We start from the raw sequence: 19,060 nt of genomic DNA on the forward strand, positions 1-19,060 counted from the left end.
AATTTTTGAGAATTACTATGTCACACTCACTGGCCCCATCTTGTTTTATAGTAGAGAAATGCAGTGTGGTTAACTTGTCCAAGGACCTGGAAGGCTAACCTATCACATCAGACTTGCAGAGTTCTTACCTTTGTGGACCTTGGCCCATCTTTCTGCTGCTCCAGTGTGTTGCAAAATCGTTGTCTGGAAGTAGATTATTCCTCGTTGTGGGGAGCTGTTCTCTGCACCAAGAAACGGGGTGTGCGTGTATGTGTGTGTGTGTCTTCCTACTTGTAAGTATGAAAAAACGTCTCCAGTGTCGCCAAACATCTTCTGGATGCAAAACCATCGCAGTCCAGACCACTGAGTTCCTGAGAGAGGCTGTGGCTGGAGCTGTTTCCTGATAGCTTTATGTTTGGGGATTTTACTTTTGTAATTTGCATAATTGGCTTCTCCCCAGCTTGGCTAATGTGCAGGGTTCCACTCATAAACAGAAGTTACAGTGCATATAAGCTCTCCTCTCGTCTGCATCTTGGCCCGTGGAGGAAGGCATAAATCAATTTGGAAAGACCACTTGCTTTGGATTCTATTCTGTGGCTTCTCTGCCAGCCCTGTGCTTCCCAGCTGTGTGATCTTGAGCAAGTTGCTTAACCTTCTCCGGTGCCTTGTCTGAGCTGATTATGATGGAAAGAAATGTTTGTTGTCAGTGAGGATGAAGTGACACCTTGCATGTGGAAATGTTTATAAAACATTACTCATCTATTAAGTGGCAATGATAAAATTCAGGTCTAATTACCAACACTTGAGATTCCTCAGATTGGAAAGTGCAGATCTCATCGCAGTGGTTCTAGTTGTGTGTTTGGCCAAGTGCATTACCCTTCATTTCTGCCCATGGAGTTTTAAGCTTCCCTCTTCTCACCTTCAATTTAATATGCAAGGCTAATCAGTAAGTTTTCCCTTTGCCTGGCAGAAGCCAATTTTTTGAGTGGTTTGTTTGTTTGTTTGTTTGTTTGTTTGTTTTACAGTGAGTTTCTGAAGGGCTGTCAAATCTTTTATGAAAACCAAGCCACAGACACCTTTTCTTCCCACGTTGCTGGCTTTCACAGAGAGTTAGGTGAGAAGCCAGTACTAGCGTGCAGAGAAGCGCTTAGATGCTCTAGGAGCAGACTTAGCTAGTGTGTAGTCTTTCCATTTGCAGGTGAGAAAACTAAGCCCAGAGGCCAAGGATATCTGAGGCGTCACAAAGCAGAGTGAGTCAGACCCAGGTGCTGCAGTTTATAAGGCTCTGGTGTGACATCTGCACCTTCCAGCTGCTGTGTCTGAGGGTAGGGTGGGTCATGGACTTGCAGGCTGCTGCAGCTGCTTTGTAGGTCTTGGGAACAGGTCCTGCTCCCAGTAACTTATGGGTGGAGTTTTAACGTGTGACTGTATTGGATTCCAAGAACATCTCAAGGGGGAAAAGGGCAAGAACATAAAAGGGCCCCAGTTCTTGTGTGGAGGCCTGGCAAAAGAAATGGCCAGAGAAGCTGCAATCTCCGTTTCATTTTTACTATGTCCTCAAACTCTGTCTTTGTTGCTGTGATGAAACCCCATGACCATAAGCAATGTGTGGAGAATAGGTTTATTTGGCTTACGTGTCCTGATTACACAGTCTATTGAGGGAAGCCAAGGCAGGGATTCAAACCTGGTAGCAACCCAGAGGCAGGAGCTGGTGAAAGGAGTGCTGCTTCCTGGCTTACTCACCCTACTTTCTAGTCAAACCCAGGACTTCTGGCCCATGGATGGCACCAGCCACAGCAAGCTAGATACATCCCCCCCGACAGCAATCATTAATTTTAAAAATGCCCTGTAGTCTTGCCATATGCCCAATCTTCTGGAGGCATTTTCTTAGCTAAGGTTCCCTCCTCTCAGATGACTCTGTGTCAAGTTGACATAAAAACTAGCCAATACATTTGGCCAGTTTCTTCTACTGAGAACTTCTCTGATAATGTGGCTATTCATATTAATGAATAGTATAACTGATACTTATTGTTGAGTGTTTACACCAGTACACACCTCATCTAATCTACCCTAACACGTCACCAAGAAGGCATCATGCTTTCTCCGTTTTGGAAGTGAGCAGATAGGTTGAATGGAATACTCAAAGTCACACAGTAGGAGAAATGAGAATCAAATCATCCCCATTCCCGTTCCCAAAGCCTAAATGGTCTCTTTCCTGCCCGGCAATCACAGTGTGCCCCCTGCAGCTTTGCCCGGCTCCAGTCAGTCAATGCTTACAGGTTCCTATGTAGTGTTCTTGGTCTGCCGACACAAAATGTTGGCTGGCTTAAGCAACAGAAATAAATGTATGTTCTCAGCTTGGAGGCTAATAGTCGAAGTGTCAGTACGTTTGGTGTCCTTAGAGACCTGTGTCCTTGGCTCATAGCCTGTCTTTTAGTTGTCAGCACTTCATCTTATAAGAGTCCCGTCATATGCATTTGGACTTGTTTGCTTTGAGACACAGTCTCACTATGCTATCCTGGCTGGTCTCAACCTCCCCAGCCCAAGCATCCTCCCATGCTCCAGTCTTGTGAGCAGCTGAGACTTAAGGTGCCATTGCTATGCATAATCAAGGGTTTGAATTTAAGTTTGGCTACCTTTTGAATGATCTGATCTCTAAATATGACTATATTCTTAAATTCTGTGGGGGAGGATATCAAACATGAATTTTGTTGGGGGATGTGGCTCAGCCCACAGAAGTCCTATTTGTTAGATGTCTATTTTTGTTGTTGTTGTTTGTTTTTTGGTTTTTCGAGACAGGGTTTCTCTGTGTAGTCCTGGCTGTCCTGGAACTCACTCTGTAGACCAGGCTGGCCTCGAACTCAGAAATCCACCTGCCTCTGCCTCCCAAGTGCTGGGATTAAAGGCGTGCGCCACCACTGCCCGGAGATTAGATGTCTATTTTGATGGGTGGCACCCAGCTTGCTAAGCTGCTCTCTGACCCCCTGTCAGTGCTAAGAGTCTGAAGGAAGGGCTGCTGCTGACTCCAGGAGCCTGAAGGCTGCCTGCTGTCGGGAATCACACCTTCATCCTCGAGGTCTACATCTGCCTGGACAGAGCTGTCACCTTTTTTTTTTTTTTTTTTTTTTCCGGAGACTTCACTTTTATTAACTGGTGTGATACAAGTTGGAATTACTGAATTCCCATAAATAAAATTTCACTTTTGAACATTTGCTCTCTTACTTTTTAACACCAACAGACACTTTGACAAGTCTTTCACCACTGGCTATTCCATCTGCTTAGTAACAAGTCTTTTGGTCTTCTGTCATTCTAAGGTATGGTCTACTGCCCTCCTTTCTGTACGATCTGGGCAAACCGACCGGTGATAGCAAGAGTAGTGTCAATAAAGCGATCCACACAGCTAGAGAGGCAGTTTTCAGTGCGGGAGTCTAGCCGACTTCCTGGCTTCTCCACACACTTATCCCAACATAGCTCCATGAAGTGATGCACCTGCGCGGTGAACTGCGCCTTCTGCTGCTTGGCGGCCACCAGGCGTTGTAACTCCGCTTCGTCCGCTTCACCAAGCTCCGCCATTGTCAGCCCCAGGGGCTTCGCGGAGGCACGCACGCGCGGAGCGAGCTGTCACCTTTTAGAACCTCCCCTCGCCTAGTGTGGAGTGGAAGTCAGGCTTGCCTCAAACAGATGAAATGCTTCATATTGAAAGGGCTGAGGCTAGAGACCAGGCATGGTAGAGCCTGCCTATTATCTCAGCACTCAGAAGGGAGAGGCAGGTGGATTTCTGTGTATTTAAGGCCAACCCAATCTACATAGTAAGTTCCAGGACAACCAGAGCTACAGAGTAAGACCCTGTGGGGGAGAGGGGTACTGTAAGCTCTGAGCTCAAATGGGACTAACTTATTATTATACCCATGCTTGATCTGTAGCCCCCAGTCTTCTGGGGAGATAGAGCTGGAGCCTGGGGAATAACATAGAATTGGCCTTTTTCACTTAGGATTGGCCTTTTCAGCCAGTTTGAGGTGGGGGGGGGCATATTTCTGCTTCTCTGTTTTCCTGGGGGACATGCTCAAGGGAACTAGTGGCTGTTTCCTGCAGATCCAGAGGGCTGTGTCCTGCTGTCCTTCCAGGTAGCCCTAGGGCTGCAGATGAGGATGAAGGCTGAGATTGCTTAAAAGGAAACAGTGAGCAGATGCTTTGGGTTATGGTGACCTTGAACAAAGTAGTTTAAAGATCTGTTATTTCATTAGGATGGAAGTATTACTTCAGTGAGCAAGATGTTGGCAAATGAAGAAATGGGGGGGGGGTGTGGAGCAATGTCTCAGTGGTCAAGAGTACTTACCCTTCTTGCAGAGGATCTAGGTTCAGTTCCCAGCATCATATGGCAGCTCACAGCTATCTGTAACTCCAGTTCCAGGGGGTCTAACACCCCCTTGTGGTCTCTGTAGGTACCAGATATGTGGGTGAAATATTCATACACATAGACAAAGTAAGTTGAGAGAGAGGGAGGGGTGGGGCACTGGATGGGTAGCTTGGTGATTAACAGCGAGTACTGTTCTTTCTTTTAAAGGATTTTTATTATATTTGACTTTTACGTGAATTGGTGTTTGCCTGCATATATATGTGTGGGGGTTTCAGATCCTGGAACTGGAGTAGCAGACAGGTGTGAACTGCCATGTAGGTGCTGGGGATTGAACCTAGTCCTTTAGAAGAGGAGCTGGTGCCCTTAACTGCTCAGCTAACTCTTCAGCCCTGAATACTGTTCTTTCTTACAGAGGACCCATATCAGGTGGCTTACAGCCATTTTTTAGCTACAGCTCCAAGGGACAGCATGCTTTCTTCTAGAGTCTGTGTGTACCTGCATTCACTCACTCATAAAGAAAATCTCGTTTTGATTTAAAAGAGAGGGAAACCAGAGTTGATGACATACAACATACTCTTAGCATTCAAGAGGCTGAGGCAGGAGAATTGCTATGAATACCAGGTCAGCCAGGGCTACATAGCAAGGCCTTGGCTTAAAATAATAAAATAATTAAGTAAATAAATAGGTGAGACTTTCATTCTGTGTGTTCTCTGGAGCTTCAGGCAAAGGCTCAGAAGGCAGTCTGTTTTGAGCAGGTGTGCTTGATATGGTGCAGTAGCCAAGGATACATGGCGGAAGAGCAAGTTACCTTCAGCCTCCCTGGACACACCATCTCCGTGCTTTCCCTTGCTTTTCTCTCTCTCTCTCTCTCTCTCTCTCTCTCTCTCTCTCTCTCTCATCAAAACATTTCACATCCTCCCCCGTTTTAAAGGCCAAAAACCTTTGCGAGCAGAATGTGCAAAATGTACTTATGAATTTTAATTCTTATATAAATAACAGGTGGCAATACACCAAATTAGTATCAGTGGTGTGGTGGTGATTATAGGTAATCTACATTTTTATCCTTCCCCTCCTTCCTTTTTCCATTCTTTCCCCTTCTTTTTCACTCTCCTTCTCTCCTTCCCCAGAACCTCAAGAGTCCCAGGCTGACCTTAAGCTCCTGTGTAGCTGAGGACGACCTTGAACCTCCGATTTTTCTGCCTCCACTTTCCTGGTCCTGGGATTATGGTTTGTACAACCAGGCGTATATGGATCTGGGGATGAAGCCCAGGGCCTCAGATATGCTAAGCAAGCACTCTGCTAACTGAGCCCCGCTTTATTTTCTGAATTTTCCTCAGTGAGCCAGGATATTCACAGAAGCAGGCAGAAGAGATATTACCCATAGTGTTGGAATTTTAGAATTAACACTCTTGATCGGCTTTAATTCATCATTTCTCATATTGAGGTTGTGTGTTTGTGTATGTGCATGTGTGCATTTAGACACACATGCATGTATATTTTTAATTATGGACAACTTCATACATGTAAATGATGCATCTTGATTATAGTCACTCTCCTTTTCCCTCTTTTATCTGCCCCCCCATTCTCTCTGTACCCCTTCTTTCCAACAAGCTTTCCCTCTACTTCCATGTCTTTTATTTTTTATGATTCATGGAGTTTACTCAGTGCTGCTTGCGTGAGCATGGGTCTGGGGTGATTTATGGGAGCAGGGACAACTCATTAGTGGCTATACTTCTGATAAAGATGATTCCCTCCCCACCTTCAAACAGTCATTAACTGCCAATAGCTCCTCATTTGGGGGCGGGGCCTTAGAGCTTTTCCCTCCTTTCCACGATAATGTTGGTCGCTTGATCCTGTGCTGTGAGTTCACGAGTGTAATTCCACGACCAGCCCAGCTCTCCTCCCCAGCCTCCAGCTCTTAAAATCTTTTTATCTCCTCTTCTGGGGTGTCTCTGGGCCTTGGCATGTGTATGTGAAAGAGGAATCGAGGAAGTCAGGGAGGTGTCCTGTTTAGGGCTGAGCACTCAGCAGTCAATTCTTCTCAGTACTTTGGCTAGTTATGAGTCATCACACACTCCCAAGAGAAGCTTCTCTGACCAAAGTTCAAAGCAGGAATCATCTTTATAAACAAATATAGAAGGCATTTCAACAACATCTCCATTTAGAAACATTAGTAGTGGGTTCCCCTCTGCCAGTTGTGGTTTACAGAGCTAGGCATGATTCCCCCTTGGGAGCAGACCTCAAATCTATTCTGAAAGTGGTTGGTTATCCCCATAGCAACCATGCCACTAATGCACCAGTGGATACATCTTGCCTGGCAGGTTGCTATTGTGTAGCTCACAGATTGACTGCTGGATAATGCCTAATGGCAAAGGCCAGAAGAGGGCACAACATCCTTGGAACTTGAGTTACAGATGTTTGTTAGCAACTGTGTGGGTGCTAGGAACTGCTCTTCACTGCTGAGCTGTCTCTTGAGCTCCCCAAACAAGGAGGATTATTTTAAGTCAGTGAAGGCCTTTCTAGAGGGACCTCAGAAGAAGCTGAAAAATGCAAGCCTGTCCCACAATGACCTCTTCAAGGCCTCGGGGAAGGGTCTCCCATTTCATCTGTGAAGAACACCAGGGGTAAATTGTGATTTGCACAGTTGGGCAGCAGAAATGTAGAGTTTGCTCTGACTATGGACCTTGCTGAACAGCCTAGTGGCAGCAATAGATTTGGGGTTTCTGAAACAAGGGACATGGTCGGAAGAACACAAGCCAGAGGGCTGATTGCTCTCAGACTGTGCACTGCCCATGTCAATGTGTGGGAGGCCAGAAGACTTTTTTTTTTTTTTTTTTTTTTTGGCTCAACTTCCCTTTTGGTGTTGAATGGCAAACAGAATTTCTCTGTGAAGTATTTCTTGTTATTCTGATGTGTGGCATGCTATGATTTGCACCTTCTCAGACAGCCTGCCTTTACTCTGAATTTGGAGCCACTCTTTTCCTTCCCTTTCTGCTCTGAGCTTATGTAAAGGAAGTTTTTCCCTCCTCATTCACAACTGAAAAGCAGCATCCTTTAGGATACATAATTCTTGAGTATTGTGAGAGAGGGGGTGGGGGAGGGAGGGAGGCTAGCCTAAGAGATGCCTGTGCCATACAGTGGATTTGGAGGGTTGTGGGAAGCTCAGCTGCCAGCCCTTGGCAGCTCTCAGCCTCTCCCAGGAGCCTCAAAGGGAAGGTCTCTTCCTTCCCTAACATGAGATATGTCCAAACATGTTCTGGTTGTCTACTCATCCTGACTCATTGTTCAATACGTTCTCCATCAACCACATGATGCTCATGTGCCCATGCAGTCAGTATACAGCTATCCTCATTCCCAGCGATTTAGAACTGCTTCCTTCCCGTTCAGTGAGAATTCAGTAGAGTAACAGGTTTAACACAAATGGTTCTAAAACAATTTGTATCACATTTATTTATTTGTACATATGGGGAGAGGGGCACAGCATGTATGTGGAGGTCAGTGGACTACTTGCACAAGTCAGCTCTCTTATGGTGTGGGTTCCAGGGATTGAGCTCAGATCATCCTGTTTGGTGACAAGTGTCCTTACCCACTGAGCCATCTTGCCAGCCACTCAGGCTTTTCTGAGCAGAAATTTAGAGCTTGAGCCAAGGAGTGCTTGAGTGGTGGAGGAGCAAGTTCAGAACTGCTTTTGACATTGGTAGCTAAAAGAAGACTGAAAATGGTCTAGTCTAACTCCAGTCTTATCCCTCTGCTCTCCCCCTATTTCTTTTAGCTCCCCCTGCCCTGTGCTTTCAACGTCTCTTCTGCCAGTTTTAGTATTTCCCTGAGTGTTGAAGTCTTTCAAATTGATGGGTTACAAAGTGCTAACATAAGGTTGGTTGTTAGTTACTGTTGCAAGCTGGGCCTGTGTTAAGCACACTGTATCCCAGTCCTCTACTCTCTGGGAGTTAGATTACTATATACATGTAAATCAGAAATATCAAGCTCATCAAAGGTGACTTCCTAGGACAATTCAACTATAAGGGACATTTGAATTCAGATACTGGCCCTGTCCAGAGGACTTGCAATAATTTTTTTTTTAAAGATTTGTTTTTGTTTTATGTGTTTGGGTAGCATGTGTGTGCAGTGCCCTCAGAGGCCAGAAGAGGGTGTTGGATCCCTGGGACTAGAGTTAATTTACAGCTGGTTGTGAGCTACCGATTGTTACGTGTCCTCTGGAAGAACAGCCAGTGCTCTTAAGTGCTGTGCCATCTCTCCAGCCCTTAGGGCTTGCTTTTTTAAAAGCTTAGTTAAGCTAAATAAGATATGTAACTGTTTACTGAGCAAATGGGAAGATGCTCAACATGCCATTAGCTATTGCGGAAAGCATACGATGACTTCACACATGGATGTCTCTGCAGTAGTCCCCCCTCTCTGCTGGGATATGTCTCCAGGCCCCAGTGCTACTTTAAATCACAGATGGTACTCACTCCCGACCCATACCTAGGGATGGTGAACCCAGCAGCCCTGTGTTTTTCCCCTACACACAGTACTAGAGTCTGTCTCTCCTCCTATGCCTGCTGCCTCCTTTCCTTCACTACCGTTGTGGTTTTTCCTAGAGCAGGGTCTCTGTAGTCCAGGCTGACCTGGAGATTGTGATTCTCCCACTTCAGCCTCCCAGGTAGCTCAGGATTATGGCTATGTACTACTGAGTCCAGCTTTGCAGTACATTTCTTGATGTACTTTGTAGCTGTTATTAAGTAAAATACAGTTAGTTGAGTTATATTACATTTTGATACTGAGATAGTTTGGTAACCAGGATGATGCCAGGTGATAAATGAGTGGGTCTCATTAGCCATGTGCATACAATGGACAAAGGATGGTTCACATCTGGGGCGGGATGAAACAGGCTTGCAAGATTTTATTATATGACTCAGAACAGCAAACAACTTCAAACTCAGGAGTCGTTTATTTTCCAGGATTTTCCATTTAACATTTTGGGGTCGTGGTTGAGAGTTAGTGCTGAAAACATGGAAGGTGAGAACTCAGATTGGGGGGCATTCTGCATTTTAGTGTTGAGTGGTTAACTAGGGCTGGTACATGTTGGGGAGCCACTGGGGAAACCAGTCTGATGCTTCTCAAAAGTTTAAATGTAGAATTTCCGTAAAACTGATGGTCTACACCCAGGAGAAATGAGAACATAAATTCCCATACATTGTCCACAGCCGCATTATCTGTGATACCCTAAACGTGAATATAGTCTGACCCAGATGCCTGCCAGCTGAGTGAAAAAAAAGTATCTGTCTGCAATGGAATATTACCTGGTAATGAAAAGGAAAGAAAAATTGATAATGTCACAAGGATGAACCTTAAAAGGTTTATTCTAAGTGAAGGAAGCTAGTCATGAAAGGTGACACAGTATATGATCCTGCTAATATTCAGAGGAGGAAGTGTTCATGAAGCTAGAAAGCAGATGAACTGTAGCCCAGGGATGACTCCATCCTGGGCATGGTGGTGATGTCGGCTAGAAGATTGAAGAGAGGAACTTTTTAATTTTCTTTTTTAAGATGGGGTCTGGTTGTTACCCAGACTGATGTATTTAAGCAGTCCGTTGTCTTAGCCCTCCTTAGCTGGATCGACAGACACAAGGCAAGGTACTAGTATGGGGTGGGGGCATGTTCTCAAGAAGGCAAAAATGACTGACATGGTCATTATACAGCTCTGAATGTACTCAAAGCTGTTGCATTGAACTTAGAAGGTTGTGATTGATTTGTGCATTGTATCTCAATAAAGCTGTCGTCTGTAAGGACAAGTTATAAGGATAAGTTGCTAATGGTAAAGTTGAGAAGAGAGTCTTAAAGTCCCACACAATATTTTTTGAAATGCTGGCTTTTTTTTTTTTTAAAGTTCATCTTCAGTAGAATCTACAGGGGGAAAAGGGCTTGCTTTAGCACAAAGTTAATTATTTAGCTCTCAGACTATAGTGTCAGTGGACCTAGAAGTGATATTCCCCCTCAGCATTTCTTCTTCTCTAGGTTTGCTTATTTAGTTTTGATTTTTGCTAAGGGCTGCATATTGTTACTTTTTGTAAATAACAAGCAAAAACTAAACTTTCATGCTGTACATATTCCTCTGGGTTATACACGGCTTCCATGTGGTGAGCAGCTTAAAAATTAAATTTAGAGTTTCTAGACTAGGAAAATAGTGGGAAAGTTTTTGGGGGCTGGGGGTGGCAAAAGTGACTGGGCTTATAGGAGACCACCTGATAAACCCAGTGAGGGGCCTTTGCTTGGTGCCTCCTGCTTTTTGTCTTCTTTCTTCCTGGCCTGTCAGACCACTAAGGACTTGACCAATTCTCATTAGTCTGATTTGTATAAACGTGTTTGAACTTCATGACAAGGAGGAGATTATCTTGATGGTGGTGGAGCTGAGCGGTCGGGCCAGTGGAGGTAGAGCTCCCCAGGAGTTCAGGAAAGACAGGTCACACTGTCTGTGCTCCTAAGACCGCTATTTCACTGTGTCATCCTGGCATGCAGCCGGCCAGCATTGCATGTGCTGCATGTTTGAGAGAAGAATGCGTAGTCACACAGTCAGAGACCGCTGAGGGCTCACAGCCGTGAGAGCTGAACTATGCATAGTTCCTTCCCACCACACAGAACACTGGCAGTGTGGAGTATGACCTGCATTTCTAGGGCTCGCAGATGCATCCCTGGAGCTCCAAAGCCTTTCCCTTCCGTATGTGCAGGAGCACCTGCCTGCATGTGACGTCTCTCTGCCATGGTGGAGGCAAGTGGAGGGCAGTTCCATGGAGTGCCTGCTCTAGGCACCCCATCTGCTGAACTGCCCACACTTTCCAGCCAGCCCACAGCCCTGTGGCTCCTCATTCCACTTAGGACCCCAGAACAAGATTACAGTCCTGCTGTTAGACTTAGGAAGGCTCTTTGCCTTTGATAAATCACCCTTCCTGAGATTTCCCATCTCATTAAAAACTGCGTGTATCTGAGTGTATGCACACGTGTGTGTGCATGTATTACTGTGCACATGTGGAGGTAAGACAACTGTTTGGAGTTAGTCATCTCCCTTTGTGTGAGTTCTAGGGTGTCAGGCTTGCCAGCAAGGCCTTTATCAGCTAAACCATCTCACTGGTCAACATTGTTTTCAATCCCTTCATTTATTTCAGAGGCCTTTAAAATAAGAATGTTTTCCAGGAAAACCCAGTGTGTCCCCCCATACCCTGAAAATCCTATTGGAAGTTCACATAGAGCAGAGCGAGCAGTCTAAATTGATTGGTCGTGAGGACTAGGAGCTGTGCAGAAGGTTCTAGAAGCAAAGAGCTTAGGTAGGATCTGTTAGGAAAATCCAAGTGAGAGATACAAGAAGCTGGGTTTACGATAGAGAAGGGAGAGAAGCCAGCATATTCTAGACATATTTCATAGGAAGGCAGAACCAGTACTCTTTTGTGTACTTCTGGCAAAATAATAATGACTGTTTCATTATTCTAATTGACAACTCACTGTGCATATATATAAAATGATCACTGTTGCTTCTTACTGGCATGTTTCACAGAGGTGTCCCTACTCTCTCTTCCAGGTAGGCTCTAGAGAAGGTAAAAGTCTAGCCCAGGATCACACAGAGTGCACCACAGGGATCCAGATCTGTCAGTCCAGAGGCCATTGAACACCGAAGCCTAATGAAAGTGTATCAGACCTTCTGAATTTATGGCTGAAATAAAAATAGCTAGGATACTGTTCTCAGTCATAGCCAGAGATATGAAATTGGAATGTTTACACAGCTTTATGATGTTAGATCAAATATCCAGACAAATCTAAATTTATGAGCCCTGTAAACTCCAAGACATTGATGCAGACCAAGACTAGGCTTTGGGGATGGGGGGTGGGAGGGATAGGGTCATGTGATTTGTGAAAAGCTGTGAAAATATTGCAGAATTCTTAAACTGTTTCTGGTCATGTATTTCTGAATAACATTTCATGGATGTTCTCTTCCAACTGATTTAAGGAGGGGGGGAAGGCCTTAATTAAAATTTCTATTGTCTTTGCCATAGAGGAAGGAAGACTTTGGGCGGTTGTCATGGTGATGACTGAATACTCTGGGAGTGGGTAGTGATTGCCACCCAGAGCCCTGAAATGAGCATTTGCCATTTTCCTCACCTCCTGAGAGGGCTTCAGTACCAAACTGCATATTTTCTTAATCACCTTTTAAATTCACATTTGAGCCACATGTGTGCCTACAAGGGCAGGCCCTCCCATGACACCCACAGTTGCAGTTGTGAAGTCTGGATCCCGTTCTAATTGTTTTGTGTTCCCTAAGCAAAAGCAACACATGCACGGTGCTCGTGAGAACTCACAGAAGGTGATTTAGTAGGCAGCAGCCTTTCCTGGTCAGTGAGGACGAAGGTGCCTGTCCCCACAGTCTTTCCCTTGCACGCACTCAGGAGCCTTGTCTGGCTCACTTAAAGCAGCAAGGAGATAATGCTGCCACCAGGCCTCTGCCATCGCTGCACATTGGGAGCTCTGCAGCCACCTTGCAGGATGCTGGCAGAGCTGTAGCTGCAGACAGTAAAGACAGGCTGGCTTTGGGTTTCTGACTGACTGACTGACTGACTGACTGACTGACTGACTGACTGACTGTGGAGAAGAAGGGGAAGTGCAGAGCTTGGTGTATGTCTCTGAGTCGGGATCATCCAGGCTGACTAGATGGTCAGTGAGCTCCAAAGATTCCCTGCCTTCCCTTCCCTGGCACTGGGATTACAAGAGAGCCACCACACCTGGCTTTTTACATGGATTCTGGGAACAGAACCCTGAACCTCCTGCCTGTGCAAATACTTTACTGACATAGCAACCTTCAGCCCTACCTATTTATTTTTGAAATGAGGTCTCATAGTATTGTTCAGACTGACCTCAAACTCCTGGGTCCAAGCCGTCCTCCCACCACAGGCTCCCCCAGCAGCAGGGACTATAGGTGTGTGCTATTGCACTGATCCACATCTCCTTTATACAGTTTGGTACATTCTCTTATTGGCTCAGCCAGTGCCCAGGTAAACCTGGGAAAAGGTAGACTTTTGTTCCTGTCTGTAGATGACTTTTCTGTTATCTTACCTTGTGACTGGTGGGCCTAACACCTTCAGAATACTGTACTGACCACAGCCCTCTGCCCATGCATTAGCCAGGATGCTGCTCACAATTTGGTTTCTTCTGCAGTGGCAGATTTTCCCTTAGAGCCCTCTGTTCTTGGTTGATTGATTAATAGACACTTGGGGAATTGCAGGGAGGCACTTAACATGCATCAGATACCATCACACAGCAGAGAAAGCCATTCACTGAGCAAGCTCTCTGCTGTCTGCGTCCCTTCCTGCCCACATAGTTTGACACTGAGGAACAGAGCCTGGACTGGGAAAGGCTTAGCTTCAAGATGTGATTCAGAGGTAGTGATGTGCAGCTGTCTGTAGAGTGGGAGGCACTAGGAAGGACACTGTGCATACTCATTTCTTTACACAGCCCTCTTCAAAGGCAAGAGACCTTGCTAGTGAAAAGACCACCGGCAAGTTCTGGACTCTTACCTTCATGCAGTCCAAACTGCTGGGACTTCCATGGGGAAGCAGAGGCCTAGGGTTGTTTCCAGAAGGTAGAAAATCTAATCAGAGCAATTTCTCCTTCCTTCTTGCTTTGACAATATAAATAATTGATTTTTATTTTTTTGCCTTTTTGTCTTTTTCTTTTTGGGGGGTCAGGAGCTCAGGCTAGCCTCAAACTTCGTCACCCAGTTTCACTTTGACTTCTTGATGCTCCTGCCTTCACATTCTGAGTCCTCAGATTATGGAGTGAGTGCTGATGTTACAAGACGTGCCAGGGATGGAGCCCAGGACCCTGTGGATGCTGGGCAGGCACTGTGCAAACTGATTCACATCTTTAGCTCTTGCCTTAATGTCTGATGGAGAATAGTCCAACATTTGCCTTCCCCCCAAAGCTTTTAGGTCAGAGGGCCTGGGTTGAACCCTGGCTCTAGCCCTCTCTAGCTATGTGATCTACAAATCTCATACACACACACACACACACACACTCTCTCTCTCTCTCTGTAGCTATCTTCAGACACACCAGAAGAGGGCTTTGGATCCCATTACAGATGGTTATGAGCCACAGTGTGGTTGCTGGGAATTGAACTCAGAGCAGTCAGTGCTCTTAACTGCTGAGCCATCTCACCAGCCCCAAGAAAATAAAATTTTAAAATAAAAGAATGGAATATGCACACAGGGTTACTGTTCTGGATACTCATTTTTCATTGGTATCTATGTCTACCACTGATCTCCAGTTTTGGCTGCCTGTTTTGAGAGAAGTCAGATACACCGACATGGTGAGCCCTCTGCTGGGATGTGGAGAGTCTTCAGGATTTCCTTAGGGTTGGGCGGGGGTAGACATCCAATAAAAAGACTTGTGGTTCACCTTTCTGCCAGGCATCACATCATGGAGAAGTTTTCTATAAAGTGTCCACACCGCTGGGTGAAACAGAGGTTTGAGCCCAATTCTGGCTTCAGTCTCACTCTCTTCCACTGACTGATGCCTCTCTCTTGCCCCATTTCATGCTTGAAAATCAAAAGAAAAAAAGAAAAGAAAGAAATCCTAGAATCAAGCTAGAAGATTCTGTTAGGGTGTTGCCAGTGTGGTCATGGTGTGTACAATGGAAACTCTGGGTACTTGTGGTTTCTGTGGGTCAGACCCTGTCTTCCTGCTGTGTTCCTCAAACAGGACTCACTTCCTGAGTGAATACAACCGGGAAATAAAACAGGAAACTGTTTAGGTGGGGGTTTTTGAAGCCATCCCATTCCACTCTCTTTTAAAGGTAAGGCAGGCAGGGAACCCCTCTCTCTGCTTGGATGTCTGGAGTCTGAATCCTCAGTTCTGAGGTAGAGAGGGGTCTTTCTTTCCTGGGTCCTGCATGGATACTGGACCAAGGAAAAGCACTTCTTCACCCCTCTGGAGTCTCTAGACTGTTGATTCTATGGCAAGAAGTCCCTTGGAGTGGATGCATAGGGAACGGTGGGCTTTGCCAGGCAGGGGGTCCTGGCTGGGGAGGTTGAGAGGTGCTGGGTAACCTGATCATGGGACCAGCTAGGGTACAACAACACAGAAGCTACTACAGGAGGTTCCTCCCATTGGAATGTGGTTGAGTTACCTCCGAAAACCTGATAAACAAAGATCCTGTGCTTTAATTCCTGGAGATATCCTCTGGGCTCTGGATACTGCGAGCCTTCAGATTAGTGGTTCTCAACTCATGAGTCCCAACCCCTTGGTAGATAGGACACAAATGACCCTTTCACAGGGGCTGCCTAAGACCATTGGAAAACACTGGCATTTATTTACCTTACAGTTCAAAACAGCAGCAAGATTACAGTTATGAAGTAGCAATAAAATTATTTTATGTTTGGGGTCACTACAGCGTGAGGAACTGTATTCGGGGGTTGCAGCACTAGGAAGGCTGAGAGCCACTGCCTCAGATCTATGTGTTGCTTTTCCCCAGCACAGCCTGTGGTTAACAGGATGGAGGGCCAAAGGTCAGGATTTAGTGGGTTACTGAATAAGCTGATGTGGGCACTTCTGTCTCTCGTTGGTTTCCTCACTATGATGCTGCTCCTATCTGCAAGGCTTTGGGCTGTTTCCTGGGCTGTAGAGAGACACCACTTCCCTGCCAGCAGTTTCTCTGGTCCAATAATGTGGAGGAAATTCTAGGGGTGGGGGGAAGGAATAAATAAATCTCTAGATATATTTCTCCTGTTTTTATGTGTATGGATATTTTGCCTGCAAATATAGGTGGACACCACATGCGTATCTAATGGCCAAAGAGCCTAGAAGAGTGCACCAGCTTCTCTATCACCAAAGTTACAGATAATTGTGAGTCACCTTGAGGGTGCTGGGAACGGAATACAGTTCCCTTGGAAGAATAGCAAGTGCTCTTGATGGCTGAACCCTCTCTACAGCTCCAAGAGAAGAAGAATCTAGAAAATCACCCCTTACAGGGCCACAGCAGGACGCATGCCAGAGGACCTCCCACTTAGTAGCCATATTTGCCTTGAATGAGTTAAACCCCATAGAAAGGGGCAGAACAGACCATAGGACTCAGAAGAAACACTGGTGCTGAGCTTGGAGTCCTGCAGTGTGAGCTTGAGCAAATGATTTCTTTCCTCTTATGAGTTATTCCCAAAATGACGAGACCTCACAGTGATCATAGTCATCTCCAGACCCATTGTCAGCATGCAGGGTATGGGAGCTGGTACAGATAGTTCCTGTGTCCTGTTAGTGGATGCTGGACACTGAAATCTGCATATGGAAAAGAAATGGTGGAGGGGCGGAGCATGAACAAACAGCATTGGTGCTCTTATAAAAGAGGCCCTTGGGTGGGTACAGTGGCTCCCTGTGATTCCAGATTGGGAAGGTGGAGAGAGGAATCCCTGAAGCAAGCTGACTAGTGAGACTAACCATATCAATGAGATCTGGGTTAGACGGAGAGACCCTGCTTCAAAAAGAGTCAGAAGGAGAGTGATTGAAGATGCCTCCTGTACTACCTTCCATGTGTGCACACACACAAACACACATTCTTTTGCCCGTGTTTACACATATGTGAACACACTCATGTATGCACAATCACCACACATGCACATGAAAGGAGAAGGGGAAAAGGCTTCAAAGAGCTTCTTTGCCACATCCCACCATTTTAGGAAGCAGGGAGAAGATCCATGAGGAATGGCCCTTCACCTAGACAGGGAACATGTGGAAACTGTTATATTAGACTTCCTGGCCTCTGGGAGTGTGAGAAGTGAGTGTTTGTTGTTTACTTTTAGGGACTGAGGAGGTGCCTCAATTGGTAGTCTGTTTACTTAGCAAGCATGCAGATCCAACTTCAGTCTCCTTGCAACAAACGAGGTATGGCAGAACTGTTTGGAACACTAAGAAAATGCTGAGATTAAAGGTGTGTACCACTACACAGGGCTGGGAGTTTTGAATGTGTATGAGGGTGCTCTTATTATCCAGGCAATGGTGAGTTGGGAGTCAGAGCTGGATTAGTCCCTTGAAGCTCACTGGCTAGCTAATTAGCCTACTTGGTGAAGTTCTAGGCTAGTGAGAGACTGTGTCTCAAAAGGAGGAAGACACCTAATGTTGTCCTTTGACCACATGGCAAGTACACACACGCATGCATGTACTCACAAATGTGTATTTTCACAAGAACACATAGAAGTAAATAAGAACATTTGATGTAAGAACATAAGAACATAAGAACATAAGAATGGTAGGAAGCCCAGCTCCCTGGGAGTTGGCCATGAGTTATCACTGTAGCTCTGCACTGGGTTTTGGTTCTGCTTCCCCACAAGTACCACTGTGTGATCAGAAAGTCACGCATTGCAGAGATCGCTCAGGTTAGATGATCACTAAACAGTTTATTGTCATAGACTCAAAGGTTCTCAGAGCTAGAGAGAAGTGGCCACCTTCGCTCATGGCAGGACTGGGCTCTCTGTTCTTTCATTACTAAGGTACTTGGTAAGCAGTTTGTTTTTTGTTTTGTTTTGTTTGCTGGGAGGCTTGGGCTTGAAAATGCATAATAGGGGCATTTAGCCAGTGATGGTCAGAGGTCATTCTGACTTTGTCACTCAGTTCCTTGAAGAATCTATCTCCCTGGGACCCCATCCACATATCCTATTTCAACAGCCTTGGACCCTAGGGAACAAAGCAGCTTAGCCCTACCCTCTTTTATTTTTATTTTATTTTATTTTATTTTATTTTATTTTAATTTTAGCCCTCCAGAGTTGAGAACTGGAATCTAGGGTCTTACGATTGTTCAGCAAGTACTCAACCACTGAGCTATCTGAGCCCCCAAACCATAGAACATTTTTAAAAAGTTTGCTTAGTTGTACCATAACAAGAATGCCACCTGTCAGCCCTACTTCTTGATAGTCCTTCCAGAATGGAAGATAACGGTTGTCTTAGTTACTGTTGCTATGATCAGACACCATTATTAAAAGCAGCTTGGGAGTAAAGGGTTAATTTGGTTTACACTTCATGTCACTGTTCATCTTCAAAGGAAATTGAGACAGGAACTCACACAGGGTAGGAACCTGGAGGCAGGAGCTGATGCAGAGGCCATGGAGGGGTGCTACTTACTGCCTTGCTCCCCATGGCTTGCTTAGTCTGTTTTCTTACAGAACCAGACCACCAACCCATGAGTGACCCCACCCACAATGGGCAGGGTCCTTCAGCCTTAGTCACTAAGAAAATGCCTGGTGTTACAAAGACATTTTCTCGCCAGGCGGTGGTGGCACACACCTTTAATCCCAGCACTTGGGAGACAGAGGCAGGCGGATTTCTGAGTTTGAGGCTAGCCTGGTCTACAGGGTGAGTTCCAGGACAGCCAAGGCTACACAGAGAAACTCTGTCTCGGAAAAAAAAAAAACCCTAAAAAAACCCAAAGAAGACATTTTTTCAATTGAGGTTCCTCCCTTACAGATGACTCTGGCTTATGTAAAGTTGACAGTAAAACTCCCCCCCACCACCATTTGTCTCAAGTCTTCCCAGGTCACAAAAAGTTCCAGCTTTTCCTGGCCCTGATCTTCTGTGCTCACTCCAGCTTTCCCACCTGGATGATAGGTGTGGATCCTGAAGTGGACATGATATTTGAGTGGGCTCTGACCAGTGAAAAATGTAAGAATAGCTAGGGGTGGAGGGACACACGCCTTTAATCCCC

The 19,060-nt window shown here is 45.6% G+C and overlaps 1 protein-coding gene and 1 pseudogene across 1 annotated transcript in view; one reads left to right on the top strand and one right to left on the bottom strand.

The window, feature by feature from the left end:
* Plekha7 (pleckstrin homology domain containing A7) overlaps positions 1-19,060 on the top strand; it is a 187,660-nt gene that overhangs the window by 85,772 nt on the left and 82,828 nt on the right. The gene's annotated exons all lie outside the window — the stretch shown is intronic.
* On the bottom strand, positions 3,109-3,569 carry LOC114630144 (annotated as a pseudogene).

Source organism: Grammomys surdaster, unplaced genomic scaffold (genome assembly GCF_004785775.1).
Source record: "Grammomys surdaster isolate TR1022 unplaced genomic scaffold, NIH_TR_1.0 330, whole genome shotgun sequence".
NCBI lineage: Eukaryota > Metazoa > Chordata > Mammalia > Rodentia > Muridae > Grammomys > Grammomys surdaster.